The 18164-nt window shown below is 50.3% G+C and overlaps 1 protein-coding gene across 7 annotated transcripts in view; it reads left to right on the plus strand.

The window, feature by feature from the left end:
- HIVEP3 (HIVEP zinc finger 3) overlaps window positions 1-18164 on the plus strand; it is a 459145-nt gene that overhangs the window by 155322 nt on the left and 285659 nt on the right. For 4 of the 7 annotated variants that reach the window (XM_049093976.1, XM_049093975.1, XM_049093974.1 and 1 more), the window contains 2 exons: window positions 1317-1552; window positions 1944-2471. The exons of the other annotated variants lie outside the window; for them this stretch is intronic. The gene's annotated coding sequence lies outside the window, so the exon portion shown is untranslated. The remainder of the gene's footprint in view (window positions 1-1316; window positions 1553-1943; window positions 2472-18164) is intronic. 7 annotated transcript variants of the gene reach the window in all.

An 18164-nucleotide genomic window follows, 5' to 3' on the forward strand; every position in this document is an offset into this window, starting at 1 on the left:
ATTCACAGTTGAACTTGGAGAATCAGGAACGGCTTCCATCACAGGCCTGCTAAGAACTGACCGTGGCATAGGATGAGTGCTCTGGCGTGAAGGACAGACAGGAAGAAAAAGCCTAAATTCACCACCAATTGCAGAAACTCCTGACCCTTGTGACTCTCGTAATGGCAAAAGTCAGGAGGTTTTGTAAGATCCCATATACATGATCTGGAATAGTGCTGTTGAGGTTTCTAGTCCGGGTTCTGCTATTGATTATCTGTGTTTCATTGTCTCTTGGAACGAGTCAACCTTCCTAAACTTGGTGATACTGCATGAAGTGAGCGGGTTAGATCATCAGATGGATTCTAGGGGCCTTCTTATTCTTTTTCTGTTAATGCCTTCAAATGCCTGCATTGATGATCAGCAGTGAGTTTTCTTTGTGTTGTAGCCTTTTCTGAGCCTCTGCTGTGGGTGAGGTTTGAATGCTAAGTGAAAGTGAGTCATTCGTAATGGTAGCGGATCCTTAACATGATAGGTGCTACTATGAACCTCTCTTGGCGTAGACCAGCTGTTCCCAAACTATAGTCTCCAGACGGGCACTAGCAGCACCTGGGAACTTGTTAGAAATGCAAATTCACAGCCTCTACCCCAGAAACCTTGGGGATGTCACCAAGAAAATCTGTGTTTCATCCGGAAGACTTTCTACACACTGAAGTTTGGGAACCACTGGTGTAGAGTAGGTGCTTTAGGATTTGGGGACTACCAGTGATGGGCTCTTATATTTCAGTCATTCTTGTGGTCACAAGAAATGGTTATATTTGTAAGATGTTTATCCAGCTTGGCTCGGTGAGCACTCCTGTGGCCGTAAAGCAGAAGGAAAGCTCCCGGCCCGTGCTGGGATCTTTGGGTTGGCATCATGTCCCCAGCCACTACCCCAGGGGAGCAGCTTGGAGGAGAGCCTTAGCAAGGGGGTGTGCTCATCCTAGAGGAAGCCTCGAGTGAGGGCACCCCTGCATGTGCTTCCGCGGAGTCTGGCTTGATCAGAGCAGGTTGTTGATTATGATTAGTGTTCACACTTTTTGAGAATACGGAGCTGTTCTGACGGTAGACGTGTTCGGCGGGTAGATCTGCGTGCACCTGTGTTTGTGAAGATCAGTGGTGCCGAAAGGTCTTGGGTCCCAAATAAAAAGTAATCTGGTGACCGTGCTGTATGGTGAACTTAGACTTCGGATCCAGTTTGGTCTCTTGCCTAAATGTCCACTTATAAATCTAGGATGAGGTGACCAGATGGTCCAAATCACCCAGGACTGTCCCGTGTTTCCCCTTCCTGTCCCTCTCAGTCTGGTGTCTCGGATTTGGCTCTGCGTTGCCCACTCCTGCTGGATCTTGTCCAGTCGAGGGACATAAACATCCTGGCACCTTCCTGAAGAATGGGAAGAAAGGAGATTCTGGAAGCACAGACTGAGCCGCCGTGCTGGAGGCCGAGGAAGCGGACGCCGGAAGGGAACGCTCCCACACCCCCAGGATCCCCGAGGAGAGCCGGCGCTGGAGGCATGCAGGCCCAAGAAGGGGAGAAGTAAGTCTGTTTCTCTGGCAGGGCTTAGAGGAGGGTTAGTAGTAGGTGGGGGTTGGGAGGTGGGGCTGGGATGGCGAAGGCTGGGAGGCAGATGGGCCACGCAGGAGGTGACAAGGGCACGGCGAGGAACATGAGTGCTTCAGCCCAAGCTGGCCTGGCCTCTCTGCTCACGCCTTCTGCCCCCTTCCCGAACTCTTTCATCTCTGCTCCTCCCTGGTCCTTCCTGTCATTCTCTCGGCCCCACCTCCCTCGTTAACCCCTGCCCAAGTCCCTGCTGTGTCCTGCCTGCTGTCCACTCCGTCCTGCTTGCCTCGTTTCTGTCCGTTGTTGACATGATGACAGCAGGAGAATGGTAGAGTCCAATCGTGATAAGTGCTCTCCCTGTTCACAGATGCCAGCCGTGACCACGAGCCACCCCCAGCAGTTCCCGAGCAGTCCGCCCAGGGCCAGCGCGTGGAGGACGCACAGCGGCTCGCTCGCAGTTTGCAATGGCCAAAGCTGGAACGGAGGCCACAGAGGCCGAAGAAGCAGCGGGGGTCCACAATTTTCAGAATAGCCCTGAGAAAACCATCTCCCGAATTACAGCCAGTTTTGCCAACAAATGTTGTGAGAAGAAGGCCCCGCTGGGTCCCATCGTGCCCGGATGCCATTCCTCATGGACCGTGAAGATCTCGCCTCTGCCTTTCTAAGCAGGTTGCTCTCGTTTCAGCTCTGGTAGTCCTGGGTGACCTTCTCCAGGAGGAAGTGTGAACTTTGTTTCTCTCTGAGTCCTGGATTAAACTGTCTCACCCGAAACTGGCTCATTTTAGGCTAGAAGCACCTCTAAACGTTGCTGTTTCTCAGAAGTTGCCAAGTTGATGGCACACTTGTGTCATATGTGAGCGGGGGTCCTCTTCTGGCCTGGTCAGCATGCCTCCTGGTAGGCTCCTTGGTGCTTTGCTGCCCTGTCCTCCCTGCCCCACCCCATCCTATCCCAGGGGAGACCCACCCAGCAGGGGGGCCCTGCCTCTCCTGGTGAGGACCGTGTCTGTAGTGGATATGCTGTGGCCCGATGTGTGAAAGAAAGTCTGGTCTGGTGGAACCAATGTCTTTTTAAGTTTGAGGGGAGACGGGGACAGGGCTCCATCCCTGGTAGCTTTCAAGGAGGCCATGCCCTCACCTCAGCCGTTCCTCTTCCAGCCTCACGCTGTTACTCTCACCTTCTCCAGGACAGTGTTCTTGTCTTTATTCAGTTAAAAGTAACGTTGGTTGTTTTTTTTTTTTTGTTGGTTTGTTTTGTTATTGAAAAGCAGCATGTCCTTATTATAAAAACATCAGACATGTGGACAAAAAAGAAAGAAAAAATACGAGCTCCAAATCCCGCTTACCCCAGAGACAACCATGGCGATTCTGTTGAGGAGCTGTGCATAGATGTGATGCCACACACATGCCTGCACATACGCGTGTGCATACAGATATATATACACTCATGTGTATAATTATATATATAAATGCAACTGCAATGTCACGATGCCACGTATGTCCTTTGATAACATACATTGTCATTTAATGCCTTATGAGCATTAGCTTTCTAGATCAAGCTTTTTTTTTTAATGATTAAGTAATGCCTTTAATTACAGAAGAGACAACTGAGACCAGAAATATAGAGTAATTTTCAAAAAATGAGGGCGTTAAGTCATTTAGTATGAGGGAACAAAGCCAAGCAGATACAACTCAAAGAATACACGTCTCATGGCTTTTGTTTTTGCCATGAATTGCAGGAGTCTATAGCCATGGTAATGTTAAAGTATTCAATTATGGAGACAGACCATCATTTATTTACCTAATTTCATATGGCTTGAAGTTTAGGTGGTTTCCGATTTTCCTCTGTTTTAGGCAGCATTAATAATAATGAACATGGTTCTAGTTAATTTTCATACAATTATTTCCTTAAGGTAAATCCCAAGAAGGAGATCAAAGGACAATTGATGAAGGTTACAAAGACCTTGGAGTATGGAGCCTGCATTAATTGCTTGGCACCTAAGCGCATTAGGGCCTGGGCCACTGGGAAGGCTGCATGTGCCCTTTCTTTGATGACTTTATATATCCACCCTTGGGTAGCTCTGGCCTCCTTTCCCTTGGCCACAACAGAGCATACCCATGAGTGACAGCTAAGCTAAGCAGATGACGGATGAGGGAGTGGCGTCTCTCCGGGTTTCGTATTGGGGTATATCTCATGGTTCCTTACTGGATGCTGCGAAGTAGTCATTCCTTCATGACCCATTTATGGAGCAGTCACTGTTGCAAGGCGCCAAGCTGAGGGTGAGAAGGCAAGGGTGAATGAAACAGGGGCTCCATCCTCTGGAAGATCCAGTACCTAGAGAGGCCAATGACTAATCACACACACTTAACGCCATAGCATAGTAAGAGGAGAAACTTGATTGTATACCTCAGGGCAGAAAAATCTGGAACAATCCAAAAGTCTCAAAGGAAAAAACATGAAACCACACCTGATCCACTGGCCTATTCATGACAGCTGTCATCTTTGAGTGTGTCCTTTAGGCGGTGACACGTGCTTGTGGTCGTCCTCACTGGATAGCACCTCCTTGAAGGCATTGTCTGTGTGCCTCCGGAGACCCTGGCACCGCTTACCCAACGTATTCTGAAATCTGTTAAGTCTGAAATCCAAATGGGAGGAAACAAAATTAAAGGTAAAGGGATTCATGACTTAAACAAAGTCTCAATGTTTTATGTATGTAGGGAAACTTGCATTAATTCATGTCCTTCTGCTTGATGGAAACGTTTTCAAATATTTCATTATGAAAGTAACGATCTCGTTTAAGAAAATATGGGAACCAGAGAAAAAGGAGAACTGTTCTCCCATTTCAGCATCCTACCCCAGGGCTGGTAGCATTGTAGACCTTCACCCAGAAAAATCTGTATTAAGATGGTGTTGAGGACAAGAGCAGAGGCATATGGGAGGGTTTTTTTTTCCAATTTTTATTTTTAATTAAATACGTTTAATGTTTAATTATATTCGCTTTGTTCCAAATTTAAATAGTACAAAAGCATAGAGACTGGAAGTCTCTACGGCTCAGCCTTCTTGTTCCCTGGAGATGCCCAGTGGCATCAGCTTCTTGTGAGCCCTTCTGGAGTTTTTCATACGTATAAAGCCATGTATGTACGTAAAATATGAATTTTTAATGGAGATCTTGGCAGTATTATTACTGAATGTTCTAAGTTTAGCCTAAACTATCCTTGATATTAGCGGCAGGCCTGGGGTACAGGTGGAGAAGAGACAAAAGGGCAGAATGGTGTGTGTGCGTGCGCGTGTGCGAGCGTTCGTGAAGGGGAGTAGGTGGTTGTTGCTAGCGGAGGTAGTACAGGGAGGATGAGAAACAAAGGAAGAGAGCTACCGTCCATTCATGTCTCCAACCAGTATTTAGTGAGCATCTACTATGTGCCAGGTTACTGTTCCAGACCCTGGAGACTCAGGAGTGAACCACGTTAAAATTCCTTGTCGTCATGGATATTGTTTAAAAATAGAAGGTGCTAGACCATGAACATAAACATAAACATAATAGTAATAAGTAAATTATAGTCTGTTAGAATGTGGTAAGTACTATGGAAACAAGGAGGTAGAATGTAGGAGATAGGGAGTTTCAGGAAATGATTTTAAAGTGAGTGGCCAGGGTAGGCTTCGTTGAGAAGGGGGCATATGAGGAAAGACTTGGAGGGGATAAGAGAGCGAACCCTGTGGATATCTGGGGAAGGAGCATCCTCAGAGGAAGAAGGCAGTGCAAAGGCCCTGTGGCAGAAGTGTGAGGCCTGAAGGCTGCCAGCGGCCACCCCTCTGCCCCTCACCCCTGCCCGGGCTACTCCTGGTGACCCCTTCACTAAGGCTGGCTTCCCTTGGGGCCTGAAGAAGCTGGTGTGGGGGATGATGTGGCGTTGAGATTATTCTATACTAACATTATAGTGTTTTTCCTTTCTCTGAATTTTGATCCTAATGTTTTATTTTGCTCCTTCCAAGGATAATTCTGTGGTTTGGATATTCATTTAGCCAAACTTAGGAAAGGCGTGTCTGTGGGGTGGGGGCGGCGGGGAGAGGTAGCATGGCTGTAATAGCAAAAAGCAAGATTGAGGAGCTCAAGGGGTCCTCAATCTGAAACCAGTCCTGCCCCCTTTGAGTTCTGGCCTTTTGTATTGGGCACATTATTCATCCTCTCTGGTCCTCGGTTTCCTTACTTAGAAATTGAAGGGGGCGGGGTGTACTCAGGTGGCTTTAGGGCTGTTCTTGGACTGTGTCACCAGCCAAGATAAGAAGTGGTGTCGGGGGATGTTGAGGAGCCCTGCGAGGGGGGCAGGGGCGATTCTCCCCGCACACGACTGCACACATGCTGATACGTGCCACCACCTGATTTTCCCTCTTGGACTAGGAGCTCAGCTTGGCCCTTAAAATAGAATATTCCATCTGAGTGAGTCCCCGGTCCCTGATGGTAGCAGAGGAGACACGGCCGCACTGCTAATTGCATTCCTCTCCCCGTTTCCTTTGAGCTCTTGAAGGGCTGGTTTCCTCCCTGTCCCCGAGCCACCAGCCTGTGTGGACAGGACAGTGCTGGCATCTGGGGCTCCTTCCTTTGTTCTTTTTTTTTTTTTTTTTTTTGGCCTCAGTGTGTCCCTCCCCTCGTTGCCTCCATCCGTGCATGTGCCTGGAGTCTTTCGTCTGCCCTGGTGAGCTAGGCAGTGGGGAGGAGGAGGAGCGGGCCATTGGCATCACCAGTGCTCCACGTGGAGCAAAATCACTGTGAATTTAAAAATCGGATTGCGCGTAAGAGGTTGTGGGGGCAGAGCTGGGGCCTTGAGCAAGTCCCTGGAGGAGCCAACCGCTAAACACAGTAAAAGGCTTTTTCTCTTTCACTCTCAGTGCGAGGCACCTTGGTGGTAGCGACAGGCTTGCCCATCGCTCAGCGTTGCCCCTGGTTCATCCTCACCCACCCATCTCTAGCATCCTTCGCTCAGCAGGGCGCTGGAGGCCTGGAGGCTTCTCCCCTTCCCGGAGTTCTGTTGCTTAGGTTTTCTGTTGGGGGCGTTGTGTCCCCTCAACACGGAGGGGGACGTAGCCATCCTCGGGCACCTGCAGCCGAAAATGGATTCTGAGAGGCTTAATTTGCTGAGCTCGACTTCTGAGTGACGTGATCGTCCCAATCCCCTTTTAATAGATGCATACTGTATACAAAACCCCCTTCTATTACTTTTTACATTTCATGTGATGCCCTTTGTCTCCATCAACTGTTGGGGAGAGAAATTTTATTTGGAATATTCATAACAAGTCTATCGCTAATTATCACTTTAACAATGTGTTATGGAGTGTATCCATGCAGTCATCTGGAAAGGCACATATGCCACGAAATTTGGGATTTGCTGTGTACTGTGTGTGCCCACTCTTAGTGTTTCACCAGATCTTTGCTCCGGGAGGAAGTAGAGGTGCTTTGTAGGGGAGAAGGGAGGACTGACGTTGCAGCTGAAGGCACGCATCCTGCATGCATTCAGTCCTGCCCTCGTAGCAAGGATTTCCAGGCTTGATCGCTTTTGAGTGTCAGAAAACCCTTCATGCGAAACAAAACTGGGTGGCACAGCGAAGCCCGGTTCTGGAAAGCTGCAGAGATGGGATCTGAGGTCACCCCCCGGCCCGCGCCAGGTGGACCGATTCCAGAGAGATCTAATCACAGGCAAAGAAGAGGCCGTTGGCCTTCGTGCCTTCCTGATGCTGGCAAGAAGGGCAGGGCTCCAGGTGGGATCTGCACACCTGAGAAGCAAACACAGAGGAACTTCAGCATCTCCCCAGGAGACAAGAAAATGCCCTGCCCATTTCTCCCCGCTCTCTTTTCTCCTGGGAAGGGGAATGAACCCGTGCGAGTTCCCTCTTCGGGATGCTCAGTGGGTCTGAGCCTGGGGAGCATGGGATTACATCCTGGGGGGGGTGGGTGCAGAGGAACAGAGGGGGATGGAGTCGAGCTCCTGGACCCACAGCCCCTGTCCTGGTGCAGTAAGAAGTCAGGTGGCCTGCAGGAGGGGCTAGCGATGGCTCAGCCCCTAAGCACCTGCCAACCCTGGCTCCAGGCGGCTTTGTGGATCTCTGTGGGGCCTTGCTTGTAGCTCTGGTGGGAGACGGGGGCTCAGTCGTTTCTGGGTATCCTGGGAGCGCGCTGAGGGAGGTACTTTGGGCAGCTGCAGAGTTGAATCTGTTCTAATGAGCTTTTTATAAAAAGTTTTTATTGCATTTGGAGTCTGGTTTGCTAGATGTCCCTCCAGAAATGATAACCGTGATTATTATTTATTGAGTACTTACTATGTGCTAGGCGCCTAATTCATCAACAAGCTACATTAACGAGGAACATTAATGGAGAGTTTATGATGCACCAAACTCTCAAGCCCTTTAGAGACTCACCTCACAGGTGGAGGAGAAAGCTCCCACTGGAGTCGTCATTTGCATGGGAAGAAACTGAGGCTCAGAGCGCTAGCTAAGCTGTGCTAAGTGGCTCTGCCCGGAAGCTGCATGAGGGAAGGCAGCAGTTTTAGGCCTGTCTTGCCACAGCAGTGTTCTTCTTTCCCATTTTGAAGATTTTCATTTATTTATTCATGAGAGGGACATAGAGGCAGAGACATAGGCAGAGGGAGAAGCGGACTCCCTGGGGGAGCCCGATGTGGGATTCGATCCTGGGACCCTGGGATCACACCCTGAGCCAAAGGGAGGTGCTCAACTACTGAGCCACCCAGGTGCCCAACCACTGAGCCACCCAGGTGCCCCTTCTTTCCCATTTTAAAGCAGCAGAAGAGACAGTACCTAGAACAGCCCCAAGAAAGTGGGGTAAATGTCAAAAAAACAGGGTGTTTCCTGGCTCTGTGTGGTGGGACGATGATGCTGGCTCTGGACGGGGTTTATCGGGGCTGTGCAGCGTTTGGTTCTAGGGGCTTTGCACGTGTTGAGGATACACTATAAAAACTCGATGCTGGCCGCTTCCTTAAAGAACAGGTTTAATAAACCTTGGATTTCTGACTGGTTTGGTTTATTTGTTTTTGTTTGACGTTGTGGCAGGATCCTGGAGTTGAGTAGGACTGTATGTGAGAGGGATAATTCTGGGCGTACTTAAAAAGCAAGCCACCACAAACAGGTTCTGATGCAGCCGTCATCCACTGGCAGGTGGCTATGGGCAGGTGGGCTGTGTGGAGCCCGGATGGGCGGAAGAGGTGGTAGGGTCTGTAGGTGGACAGGCCGGCTGGCTTTGTTGTGGTCCAGCCTGGGCCCAGCCAGGCCACGACCATTAACTGCACCAGCACCACCCTAATAGGTGGGTGATTCAGCTCCTTCCTGCTTTTTATTACCGGACAGAGACTATAACAGCCCTTTGATTTAGCTAGTTAATAAAGTAAGCTATCAGGCTCCACTGTTTAACTACTGACTGGATCGCCTGGGGCTTGTTGCTTTCTGGGAAGCTTCTGATATTGTTTTAGAATTGAAGAGAGAGAAAGTGTGGGATTTGCAGGCTCCCTGCAGGCCTCCCACTCCTTCCTGGGCAGCCCCACCAGCCGAGCGTGCAAGCACCCCTCCCATGCCAGGCCTCCTCACTGTTACCTCGTCCAGTGACTGGCTGGCTGGCATGGCCGGGGATCTGATTGGCTCTTGGGTGTCATGTCTAGGGGTTTACTTTTTGAGATGCCTGAGAGGGAGGGAGAGAGGGGGTTGTATGAGAATGTTGGGGTCTTCAGGTGGGGCCCTATATTTGTCTCCTAGAACTGCTTTAACAAATTGCCATGAACTGGGTGGGTTAAAATGACAAGTTATTCTGCTCCAGTTCTGGAGGCCGAAAGCCCAAGGCCAAGGTGTCAGTAGGGCCATGCTTCCATCAAAGGCACTAAGAACCCATCCTTGCCTCTTCCTAGCTGCTGGCAAAGCCTAGTGTTCCTTGGCGCGTAGATGTGTCATTCCGATCTCTGCCTCTGTCATTATATGGCATTCTCCATATGTGAGTCTTTGTGTCTTCTTCTTGTCTTAAAGGACACCAGTCATGTTGGACGTGGGGGCCACTCTAATCCAGGATGGCCTCATCTTAACTAATTACCTGTGCAATGATCCTATTTCCAATAAGGTCATAGTCTGAGGTCTGGATGGACACCCAAGTTGGCAGGGGGTCATGATTCACTCCAGCCTGGGCCCTTTGGGAACAAGTGAAGAAGATACGGGGAGCATGGTGAGCTGATTCTCAGAAGGAGGTGTGGAGAGAGCTGGGCTCAGGTGTTCCAGACAGTTCTGGGCAGCACAGTCCAGTCGAACTTTCTGTGATGCTGGAAATGTCCTGGAGCCGTGCTGCCCACTACACTAGCCACCTGAAATGTGGTTAGTGCCACGGTGGAACTAGATTTTAAATTGGATTGAAATTCAGTTTCAATACTCAGGTGTGACAAGTGGCTACCATATTGGCCAATGTAGCCCCAGACCCTCCGGACACTGGATTAAGAGAAGAGGGGATGTGAATATTTTCAGAGTTTGAGCCTGTTCATTTGCATCCAGGGTGGTTATCAGGTGTTTACAAACCTGAGCAAGGTCGACCGTTGCTCCATTTTCCCTCCTTGACCAGGAGAAGGATGTCACATGAAATCCTCTGCTGTTAACTGTGCTTCGCGAAGTGAGCCATGCTGCAAGCCACTTGGGGTCCTCACACCTCCAGGGGGTGCCCATGAGTTAGGGCTGAGTCAGCGCCCGTCCTCACCCAAGGGCATCCACACAAACGGAGCACAGGGTGAGGAAACCACAGGCCAAGGCTGCCTCCCCTCTGACAGACCGAGAGGAAGAGGTCCAGAAAGGTAGAGAAATCCGACAAGGGCACGCAGCCAGTTGTGTGATGAATGCCACTGATTGGCAGATTTCCTGAGCCCTCCCCAAATCCCTGACGCCTTTTTTTGACAGACAATAGTTTGATTCGATTATCAGCTGTTACGAGCAAACTGTGGGATTTCTGTTCTAGGATCAGATGCCCTTTCTGACTTTAATCCCACTAGGAAATGGTGTTTTGTTTCGTTGCTATTTTTATTTTGCACACTGGCCGAGGTTTATAGGTGATCCTAAGTTATGCACGGTTCCCCCTCCCTGCTGGTGTGCATCAAATACCCACCCCGTGCCAGGTACCCAGGCAGAGTCACCTCACCGTGTCACTTAATCTCCTCGGCTTGGGCTGGGGCTTACTGACCCCTTCTATAGACGAGAAAACTGAGGCCCAGAGAAGTGGAGACAAGAGTCCAAGCCCATGCTCTTTGCACAGGGAGACGCCATCCCCTTAGGAAGCGGGGAATAAATGTAAATACCCTGCATGAATCAGAAGGGCCTAAAAAAATCAGAGTGTCACTTCAGGGCAATGATCAGATGATGCGCCTCCACAGGGAAGGGGAGGCCAGCGTGGAGGCCGAGCGCAAGCAGATGCGAGGGAAGCAAGCACCTGACGGCCACGCTGTGGGGTCTGAAAGTGTGGAAGGAAAGCAAGGGACAAAAGGACCGAATTGTGGAAAGGGAGAAGAGCTTGTGGTTGTCAGTGTTAGGGAGGGCAGGGTGGCCGGTCCAGGACACCGGGAGGGCTCCTTGTGCTCATGCAAATGTTCTGTATCGATGCCAATGCCCGGGGTTCGATGCTCTCACATTATAATATAGTTTTGTGGGATGTTATCACTGGGGGAAACCGAGAGGAAGGTTCGTGGGGTCTCTCTGTATTATTTCGTACAACTCTGTGTCAACCTACCATGATCCCAACACGTTTAATAAAGTGTAAATATATATTTATTTATATATTTATTAATTAATTTATTAACATATATTTACACTTTATTAAAGTGTATACACATATATATACGCTATATATGTACATAAACCCTAGGAGGGGGACGAAGAAAGGGGGAGTTGGGGGTCATTTGAGTCAAAGAGGTGGAATTTGGTTCCTTTCGTGCTCCGCAAGGAGTGCTCGGGCATTGTCCCCTGCAGCCCAGGTATATCACGTCCGCTCCAGGGACGTTCATGCAGAGGCCACAAGGCCGCCCCTGCCTGGGAGCCACTGTGCTGGACGACAGTACGAGAGACAGAGAGGACAGAGGCCAGTCAGGATCCCCAGAGGGGTGATGTGCGATAGATGCTGGTCGGGCAGGCATCCTTCCAGGGCTGGGGACACAGGGAAGAAAACCACTTGCCTATCCCGAATTCTTGTGTTGTACAGTGGGAGCCAGACAATAAACACGGGGCAAGAAGGCGAAGGGGGCATGTTGGATGCTGACGGGTGCTGTGGAGAAGACCGAAGCTCAAAGTGGGACAGAGGGGCTGAGCGGGGCTGCTTTTGCTGGAGTGGTCAGGGGAGGCTTCTCTGAGGAGGTGACATTTGAGGAAGCCCTGAATGACGAGGAGGAGAGGGCTGTGTAGGAAGAGCAGGTACAGAGTCTTTGAGACAGGGGGCCTCCGGGTGGCTCAGCGGTTGAGCACCTGCCTTCAGCCCAGGGTGTGATCCTGGAGACCCGGGATCGAGTCCCACATCGGGCTCCCTGCATGGAGCCTGCTTCTCCCTCTGCCTGTGTCTCTGCCTCTCTCTCTCTGTATCTCTCTCATGAATAAATAAATAAAATCTTAAAAAAAAAAAACAAAGTCTCTGAGACAGAATGAGCTTCTTGTGTTTGAGGCAACATGAAAGCCATCGCATGTGAGGAGTGGGGTTGGAGTAGAGGGGCAGAGGGGAGGCGGGAGAGATGGCCAAGGGCCAGATCCTATAGGCTCTTGGAAGCTTCGCTAAGGAGTTGGTATTGAGAAGCCCATGGAAAGTTCTAAGTGGGGGAGGGACATAATCTTCTGTGTGGGAGATGAACTTCAGAGGGGCAAGAGTGGAAAAGTAGAGGGCATGCTGTGCTATTGCAGCAGTCCAGGCAAAATGGTGGCTAGGACTTTGGTGGTGGAGATGGAAAGGTTGTTGCACTTGGGGAGACTCTGGAAGTAGAGCCAGCGGTAGTCAGAACATAGGTTGGCAGAAAGAACAAAAGCCAGGGTGGCCCTTACGTTTGTCGGTCACGTCTTACCATAGGGCACTGGTCACACTGTTCTGGGTCCTTGTGACACTGGGGATACGTGCGGATTGGCTGGGACCCAGGAACTTGGGTGGTACGGGAGTTTCTGCTGCCGTTTTCACTCACCTGGGGTCTTAGGCTCATTCTGGCTTCGGAAAGCAAAGAACGTGCTCAGATTGTCTTGTTGATATCAGCACATCAGCTTGGTGAGAAAGTTCCAGAAACCACCCTGGCAGCTGCCCCTTGCGCCCCAAGGAGAACTGCAGTGTGTCCCTCACCATCTGGGGGCCACAGGCAGCCCTCAAGGCCGGGGCATCCCTGGACACTGGTGACTTGTCCGTGGGCCTGGCCCAGCTGTTTTTGTTCTCCAGAAGCCACCCTGGCCTTGCGTTCTGCTCTGTGGAGCTCACGCGTCCAGCTCCCAGCAAGGAGACTTTGCCCAGATTGGCTGGTCCTCCACAGGGCGTGTCCGTGGGGCAGAGGCCTCAGGCCCGGCCCAGGCCCAGGCAGCTGGAGTCCTTCATGTCTCTCCTGAAGGTCACTGTCTCTGGCTTGTGCATCTGTTGTTGACCTCGTCATGGCTAGAAGACTGGGGAAACTCAGGTACTGAGGCCTGGCCGTGGCCCCACGGTCACGGAGGCACCAGGGTTTATGGACTCACTGGTTCAGGGATGCTCCTGCACATAAAAGTCATGTCATCTAGAAAGAAAGTGTCAGCTGGACAGGAGCAGGACAGTGGGGGTCTCAGCGAAGGTGTCCCTGTGTCTGCAGAGAACAGAACAGGGGGCGATAGGCTCTGGGTGGAAGGGGAGGTTCTGATAGTACCTAAAATTCCCATGGGGGTGCCTGCACAGCCACCAGCCAGCCTGTTCTCTGTGTCTTCGTGCTTCTCCGGCCCAGCTGTGAGGAGGGTCGAATGAGGGCATGGTACGCGAGGTCCAGCCACAGGCCCGGAGGGAGCGGGGCCAGCTGGTCCCAGGAGGCCCTTCCAGCTCTGGGCCCTTCTCATTCTGTGGCTCAGCTGGGGCCTCCTGGCTGCGCTGTGACACACAGGAGAGCAGACCCTGGAGAGGGAGGTCCTTTCTGGGGTCACAGCACTGCTCCCCTCTCCTGCCGTTGCCTCCCCATCCGGGGGGCCCTGCTGGTCCACAAGCTGAGGCTCCCGTGCTGGGGGCGCCGGGCTGCATCTCCTCAGGGGCAGCCTCCTATGAGAGTTTATCAGCGCTTGGCTTTCCCCCCTGGCCGGCTTGTGTCCAGCAGTGTCCAGACGAGCTGGACGCCACCCGCAGCAGGGCTCGTGAAGGGGAGGCCCCTCTCTGCTGTGGCCTCAGGTGAGGTGCTCGTGTCCACCGTGATGCTTGATGCCAGCCGTGCTCAGCTGAGGCTCCGGAGCACCTCTCCGCTCGTTCCTGGGGTGCAGGGTCCTGTCTCTCTTTGCAGGAGTGGTGATTACGAATACGGGAGGTGGAGGGAAGGGTGCAGATTTCAGTCAGGTGGCCCTGGGTTCAAGCCTTGCCTCTCCCATTCATTCGTACCTCTGTGCTTTGGACAAAACTCCTGAGCCCCTCTGGGCCTCACCTCCCGCTGTCTAAGCTAGAGATGATGCCATGCTCTCACTTCAGATTCTTTCCTTCATCTTCCCTTGTCTGAGCCATTGGGCCTCAAATGGAATTGGTCCGTGGACAGAAGACTCCACACACCAGCCTCCGCAGGTGGCCCTGCACCGCGTGGGAAGCCGGCAGCTGCAGCTGTAAAGCCGTGTCGAGGACAAAGCATCGTGGTCCGCAGGGCCCTCTGGAGACCCTGCTGGACCCCACCTTGGGAACCATTGCTCTTCTTTTGTTTCTTTTTTTCCTTCTTTTGGAAGGAAATCAACTAACTTTATTTATTTTTTAGGTATTAAGTTTTTAATTTTCATTCCAGTATGGTTAACACGCTCCTTTTGACAGTCTGGATGCTTGCTGGCTTCGGGGCCCCTGAAAGTAGGATGCCCCTGACCTTGGTTCTCATTGCAGAACACTCGAAGAGTTTATTTGAGCCGGATTATTGTTTCTGCACTTCCTCCTGCCCCTGAAATGACAAGCCTCAGCTTGCATTTGTAAGATCCATCCCCAGACCGGAGCCCACAGTTCAGAGGCCCCATTTATTCAAAAGAGGGGTTGGACGCCCAGTGTCCATGTGACAGGCACAGAAGCACAACCTGTGTCCAGGCCTGTCAGCTGGAGGAACAATGCGGATAAAGGGTGCAAACCAGACAGATCTTGGTTTGAATCCAGGTCCCAGCATTTACTGCTTGGGTGGTCTGGGGTGTGGTAGGTAATGTCTCAGTTTCCTTATCTGTAAAATGGGAAGCAGAGATTGCTTTGAAGATTAAAGCAAATAATATTTGAAGTGCTTGGCACTTTGACTGAACACCTAACTAGTTACCTGCTATGTGCTAGGCAAGGCACTGGAGACCCCTCCAAGACCCTTACCCCTACCCTGGAGGGCCCCAGACCAGTGGACAAGCAAATTCCTGCCCCCTCCCTTATGAGTTTTCTGGTTAATGAGGTACTTTCACACACACCCTGTGATTTAACCACCATGATCATCCTAGGCGGTGGGTATAAAGGCGGGGCCATCTCCATATTATGGACAAAGACACCGCATCCAGAGAGGTGAGAAGGAACCTGGCTGTGGCTTCGTCACCAGGGTTCGCCAGGGTTAGACCAGAGGCTGGTCTCTGACTTTTAGCAGGAGTTCCTTCCCCTGTACCTTTGCCTCTCAAAGCCTGATCCAGGGGCCGGCAGCACATGAAAACATTAGAAATGCAGATCTCAGGCCCGACCCTGGATCTTCGGAATCAGAATCTGCATTTTAAGAAGATGGCTCAGGTGTACGCACAATATAGTTTGAGAAGCTTGGCTGCAGGTCAGGCACATCGCTTCTAGTTGAGAGTCAAATGATGACTTGTCTGCAAGCCAGGATTCCCAGCTCTAAACAGGAGCATATAACTGTTGGGTGGCCGCATAGTGTCATAGCTGTGTGGCCAAGCTTTGGACCTGTTCCTTCAAACTCTGCCTCTACTGCTTGTCAGCTCTTTGACTCCGCGGTACCTTGTGTCATCTCTTCAGGCTTCACTCTACAACCCCAAGGCGCATAATACCTCAAAATGGCTGTTGTTTGCATTAAAAGTGGTCAACGTTCCTTGAGGGCTTGCTCAGGTCAGGCAAGTCCCATGGGCCACTTGGGCAGCCCCAACCAGTGTTTGGTTTTATCATGACCTCATAGGACTTGAGAAAGAGGCTTAACACATGGCATAGTATTTATGGACAGAGAAGAATGGTTATTTCATAGTGCCCTAAGGCTTGGCTGACCCCCCATGCTAAACATATCCCTAGATACAAAGTTTTTCTAGCACTCACATAACCGTGAAATCGGCATCTGAATGTCCATACCCATCAGACACTGCAAAATGCTCCGAGAAGCTCCTTTCCAGCCTAGAAATTCTATGATACCCATGTAGTTGATAGACTAGCTCTGAGCTGCCCAACCATGTAAGATGATAGCATGCTAGGGATGTCAAAACCCTAGCAGTCACCACACTGGCCACCTCATTCTGCAGATGAGAAAAGGGAGGCTCAGAAAGGTCAAGGGACTTGTCTGAGGTCACACAGGTGGTCAATAGCAGAAACAGAGCAAGATGAGGGCTCCCCACCCTCAGCCCAGTGCTTTCCCCTTAAGAATATTCCTTAAGGGCTTGCATTGTGTAGGGTGATGCTTAGAAGCTGGGCATATAGGCAGTGAGCAGCGTAGCACGTATCTGTTCCCTGGAGCTTACATCCTGGTGGGGGGAGGGGGGGGCGGGGGGAGACCACAAACAGGTAAGGAAGCTAAGAACAAGACAATTTCAGATGTTGATGACTGCACCAAAGGAGGTCCAGTGGGGGTAACATGCTAGCAGTTGTTTTGTACGGGGAGGCATTGGGACTGTCAGAGAAGTCCTCTCTGAGATGCATTTGAGGTGAACTCTGAATAAAGCGAGGAGTGAGTTGTGCAGGTATGAGGATGAGAAGCTCTCAGGAGGAGCCAACCTGTTCCTACGTGGTGGTTCTTAATCCTGGCACGACCTGTCACAGGTCAGGTTCCTCTAGGTGTCCCCTGGAGTGGAGACCTGTGTGCAGGGGGCTTGCCAGGGAGGGCATTGTCCCACGTGGAGGCAAAGGGGCCAGTCCTTTGTCTCCATGCCACTGATCAATCATTGGTGCAGGCTGCTTTTAGGGAGCGTGTGTGGCTCCTTTTGGTAATGCAGTTTGGGTAATGCAGTGCCCTTTGTTGAAGGCAGTGCTAGGGAGGGATCCAACTGTGAGCCAGCAACATTCCCAGCAGCTGGGACAATGAGGGCCACATTCTGGGCAGCATCATAGCATCCACCACAGCCTGTCACTAGGACACCAAAGAATTTTTGCTGGTAGGGCTGTACCACTGAAGGAGATAGGAGGACATCTTTATCTTGATTTATTTTTCCTTTGTCTGAATATTCATTTATTTATCACATTCGTTGATGATGTTTAACTGCCTTCCAAACTAAGGGGCCAAAGGGGCAGTAACGAGTTGGGCACAGTTCCCATCCTGGACTTTACAGGTCTTTGGGTAGAGAGAAAAGTTGACAGAGAGACAGTTAAGTATCTCCATGTAGCTCTTCCAATCCGTGAATTGCACAAAAATACTTCTGTAATAGATCCTGCAGTCACTTAAACATTCAAATCCGTCAACGAGAGCTTTACGTAATGTGTCACATCTGAATAAGTTCATCCTTATTTAATGGACAGAGGTCACGGGGATTTCATAAACCCATTTGATTAGCTTCTTTTGGGAGAAGGAAGGAGGGAAGGGAGAGATAAATAGCCCTGTACAACTGAATAATAATAAATATAGCAAATATTTGTTGAGTTCCTTACGCTGTGCCGGGTGCTGCTCTGAGCCCCACATGTGAATTGGCTCTCGGTCCTCCTGACTTCTTGGTAAGACGTATATTATTGTCACTTCATTTTATAGATGAGGAAATTGCAAGAAATTTAAGAATTCTTGAGTCATTTTTTAAAAATTAGGAATATAAAGGCAAAAAAGGAAAGGAATTAAAAAAGGAAGCCAATTAATAAAACTAAAATTAGGCAGACCCCCCAGATTTCCTTCTGACCTTTGTTGAATGTATAAAATATATTTCATAGTTTCTATCTATTCCAAATGTACTAGATTGCATTGTCCCTTTGTAGTTTTATTACATGTTGGGATCACATTTTTCCTCTTAATCCTGCATCTATGAGGATCATTTTGGAAAGCAATAGGAAAAATGGCTTCCTGTGCTCAGAGTTTTCTGTTTGGATTGGCCTCTGGCCACTGATCTGGACTTATATCCAGGCCATATTCAGGACCTGGGACAAGCAGCAGGGTTAGAGTAGGAACAGAGAAGAAAAGCCTTTGGATTAAAGTGCATGAAAGCATTTGAGAGTGATAAAGCACTGCGTCAACATGATATTTTTGTTCTGTCATTATCATTTGG

Source organism: Canis lupus, chromosome 15 (genome assembly GCF_003254725.2).
Source record: "Canis lupus dingo isolate Sandy chromosome 15, ASM325472v2, whole genome shotgun sequence".
Taxonomy (NCBI): Eukaryota; Metazoa; Chordata; class Mammalia; order Carnivora; family Canidae; genus Canis; species Canis lupus.